This window comes from Notamacropus eugenii, chromosome 3, assembly GCF_028372415.1.
Source record: "Notamacropus eugenii isolate mMacEug1 chromosome 3, mMacEug1.pri_v2, whole genome shotgun sequence".
NCBI lineage: Eukaryota > Metazoa > Chordata > Mammalia > Diprotodontia > Macropodidae > Notamacropus > Notamacropus eugenii.
In genome coordinates, this window is record NC_092874.1 from 340,243,595 (window position 1) to 340,248,115 (window position 4,521).

Below are 4,521 nucleotides of genomic sequence, written 5' to 3' on the forward strand. Positions count from 1 at the left end.
GAAAGGTTGACTGGAAGTGTGTAGCACACCATACACAGTGCATCATGGACCCACTGGAGCAGATGGAACATGAGCAGGTCTAGGGGGCACTGAATCACTGGCACTTGTGGCAGTTTCCAGACTTCAAACCCCAAAATGCTGAAGACAAATTGGAAAGTCAATGGAAAAAACTGTCAAACTCCTGTAGAAGAGTAAAGTTGTCAGGTCCTAGCCCCAGGGCAACAGAGGAGGAGCCTGCTGCAGCCTCAGCAGCCATGGGGGCAGCAGCAGCTGCTATTTCTGAAACTCTAGACCCACAGGTTGTGGGTTGATTGAACAACTGACAGTATGCCCCACACCCCCACTGGAAGCAGAGAATTACCTTGACAAAGATCTGAAAAGTCAAGTAAATGGCTGGGGAAATGAGCTAAAGCTGGAAAAGAATCAAACTATAGAATCTTACTTTGGTGACAAGGAAGACTGTCACCAAAACACACAAAAATACACAAACAGAAAAAGGCAGCAAAATAAAAATTCCAAAAACCCAAAGCCTCCAAGAAAAATGTGAATTGGTCTCTGGCCATGGAAGGGCTCACAAAGGAATTTGTAATCAAGTAAGAGAAGAAGAGTAAAAATTGGGAAGAGAAGTAAGTGTAATGCAAGAAAATCATGAAACCTGAGTCAACTGATTGCTAAAGGGGATCCAAAAATGGAGAAGAAAATAACACCTTTAAAAAAAGACTAACCCAAATGGCAAAAGAAATCCAAAAAGCCAGTGAGAAGAATGCCTTAAAAAGCAGAATTGGCCAGAAGGAAAAGAAGATTCAAAAGATCACTGGAAGAAAATAATTCCTTAAAGATTAGAATGGAGCAGTTGAAAGCTAATGACGATGAAAAATCAAGAAATTATAAAGCAAAACCCAAGGAATGAAAAAATAGCAGACAATGTGAGATATCCCACTGGAAAATAGATACAGGAGAGATAATTAAACATTATTGGACTATTTCAAAGCCAGGATCAAAAAAGAGCCTAGACATCATCTTTCAAGAAATTATCTACTTGATCTGCAGCTTCCACTTAGAACGTTGTTTATCCTTCTCTATCTGCATCCATGGACCCCACACCCACCCCACCCTGGCCTGCTCTCACAATGGCTCAACCCCGAGTCACCGACTTCTTGGACTTGGGGGGAGCGGGAGGGAGATTGGGGCAGTGCGCTTCACCACAGCTTGAAGAGATAGGATTATCACCTCACCACTGAGCTTGTGTCAGACGAAGAGGGGGATGGTGAGGGAACGACCCAGCTGACGGTCTCCTGCCTTCTGCAGCACAGGCACACCTTCACCAGGAACTTGGTGGAACCTGGTCAAGGAACACCACAAGATTTTCCTCCCCTCTCTGACCCCACCATTGGTGGTACCAGAAGACCAGCTAACCAGGTGGCACCCAAAATTTAACGTGGACAAAGTGTCAGACGTCATCCCTGCTGAGCTGCCCAAAGCCACCTCACACAGACAAGGTCACAACTGCACAGGAGACGCTGTCCAGAGCTCGGACCACGCAGACACCAAAGATGCAAAAGGCCTTGGCCAATCTGGGCTCTGAAAACACCTGACAACAACAGCCCCGCCTCACCTGGTCTCCATAGCCTCGCAAACCAGAGTCGCCTGGTCTCAGCAGTCCTCTGAAACTAGTTTCACCATCCGGCTTTCCCAGCACCCTGAAGGGCATCTCCCAGGCTCTACTGGAGCGAATCTGTGCCAAGGAAACTCAAAAACTGCAGGTGATAATGACCCGCAGACCTCAGCAGGAGGAGCGAGTGCTGGTGCTGTCCAGGCTGCCCGAGCTGGTGCTCATCCTTCTGAGTGTCTTTGTGGCAGAGAAGCTGGCCTTGACCATGGAGGTGACATGCGCCAGGATGGTTAGCAGCTACTGCTTGTCCATGACACCCGGGGAGATGGAGAAGCACCTGCAGGTCCTCTCAGAGGTGCTCCCAGACTAGCTCAGTCTCTATCGTATCAGAATTGACACCTACCTGAAGCTGGACAAGTCTGTGGACCTGGGTCACATTTCAGAGAGACTTGCCAGGATCACCCAGGAGGAGGAGAAACCCTAGTTTAGACTCTGAGCACTGTTGAAATATCTGAAGACTGTGGATGAAAGGGGGGAGGTGTGTGTGTGTGTGTGTGTGTGTGTGTGTGTGTGTGTGTGTGTGCATGTTTGCAGGGCTGAAAGTACTTGGAATGCATCTTTTAAAAACACTAATTTCCAAGAAGTGTGACTTTTGTACATTTTATGCCCTTTGGAAAATAAAGATTTTCATAAAAAAAAAAAAAAAGAAAGAAATTGTCAAGGAAAACTACTCTGATATTTTAAAATCAAATGGTAAAATAGATATTGAAGGAATCCACCGATAACCTCCCAAAAGAGATCTCAAAAGGACAGCTCCTAGGAATATTGTAGCCAAATTTCAGAGATCCCAGGTCAAGGTGAAAATATTACAAGCTACCAGAAAGAAACAATTCAAGTATTGTGGAAATACAATCAGGATAAACCAAGATCTAGAAGCTTCTATGTAAAGGGATTGAAAGACTTAGAATATGATATTTCAGAGGTCAAAGAAGTTAGGATTAAAACCAAGAATCACCTTCCCAGCAAAACTGAGTATCATACTTCAGGGGTAAAATTTGTCATTCAATGAATAAAGGACTTTCAAGCATTCTTGATGAAAAGACCAGAGCTGAATAGAAAATATGACTTTGAAGCACAAGAATCAAGAGAAGCAAGAAAAGATAAACAGGAAAGAGAAATCCAAAAGGATTTACTAAAATTGAATTGTTTGCATTCTTACATGGAGCATAATATTTGCAACTGTTGAGACTTTTCTCAGTATTAGGGTAGTTAGAGGGATTATATACATAGACAGAGGGCAGAGGGTGAGTTGACTATGAAGGGATGATATCTAAAAAATAAAATTAAGGGACAAGAGAGGAATATGTTGGGAGAAAGAGGAAGGGAGAAATAAAATGGGGTAAATTATCTCTCACGTAAAAGAAACAATAAAAAGCTTTTTCAATAAAGGGGAAGAGGGTGGCAGTGAGAGGGAAAGAGTGAACCGTATTTTCATTGAATTTGGCTTAATGAGGGAATAACAAGTACACTGAGTAAGCATGGGGGAGGTGAGGAGGAATGATAAAAGGGAAGGCAAATGGGAAGAGGGAGTAATTAGAAGTAAATACTTTTGAGGAGGGGCAGGGTCAAAAGAGAGAACAGAATAAGTGGAGGCTGGATAGGATAGAGGAAAATATATTTAATCTTTCACAATGACTATCATGGAAGTGTTTTGAATTAATACCCATCTATAACCTATAATAAATTACTTGCCTTCTCAATGGGAATGGGCAGGGAGGGAGAAAAGTTGGAAACCAAAGTTTCAAAAGCAAATCTTAAAAAGTGTTTCTGCGTGCAACTGGGAAATGAAACACATAGGCAATGGGGTATAGAAATCTACCTTGCCCTACAAGAAAATAGAAGGGAAGGGTATAAGAAAAGGGAGGAGTATGATAGAGCAGAAGGCACATTGAGGTTATAGGTACTCAGAATGCAAGCTGTCTTGGGGTGGACAGAGGAGAGAGATGGGGAGAAAATTTGGAACTCAAAATCTTGTGGAAGTGAATGTTGAAAACCAAAATTAATCAATGATTTCTTTAAAAGAATATTAAAAAATTTTTACATGTAATTGAAAACATAAAATTTTCAAAAAATTGAAAAAAAAGAAGTAGATGAGTGTGTGCTAATAATAATGCAGAAAGTGTTCATAGGAAAAACAGAAACTGATTGAAAATAAAAGTTTCACTAAATTAGTGTTTTTTTAAATATTTAAAATTTTACAAGTAATAAAAAATTTATTTGAGTTTTCACTGATCACAAGTCTCTATATTGCAGAAAAAAAGTAACATGATTTGAGGAAAATAATGTTGTCTTCAAAGTCAAAGCATATGAAAATGGTCACTACCACTATTAACTCTCAGATCATAGAAAAGTCATTTAATATCTATACTTCTTAAGGAGTTGTTTTCTTCAGTGAATTTTCGTATCTCCTCTTCCATTTGATCAATTTCATTTTTAAGCAGTTGTTTTCTTCAGTAATTTTTTAACATCATTTAATTTCTTGCTTCCTTTACCAAGGTGTCGATATTTTTCATGATTCTCTTGCAATATTTCTTTTTCAATTTTTCTTCTGTCGTTACTTGATTTTTCAAATCTCTTCTGAGCTCTTTCAGGTGTTCCTTTTGGTCCTGAGAGGAACTCACATTTTTTTTGAGGCTTCACATGTAGCCATTTTAACTTTCTCATTCAACATCTTTAGACCTCAGTTTTTTCATTTTAAAAATGAAGTCATGGGTATTTTGTTCCATTATAGCACAATAAATTTTAATCTAAAAGTTCAAATTATTTTTTTAAAGAGATAAAGGTAGTAATACATAAACCTGACAATTATTCCCAGGAGAGAATTCTGAACTATTTTTTAACTAGCGTTT

At 40.1% G+C, this 4,521-nt stretch overlaps 1 pseudogene; it reads left to right on the forward strand.

Annotated features, from left to right (window-relative positions):
• The first annotated feature begins 254 nt into the window (after positions 1-254).
• LOC140532160 (DNA replication factor Cdt1 pseudogene) lies at positions 255-2,096 on the forward strand (annotated as a pseudogene).
• The last annotated feature ends 2,425 nt before the right edge of the window (positions 2,097-4,521 follow it).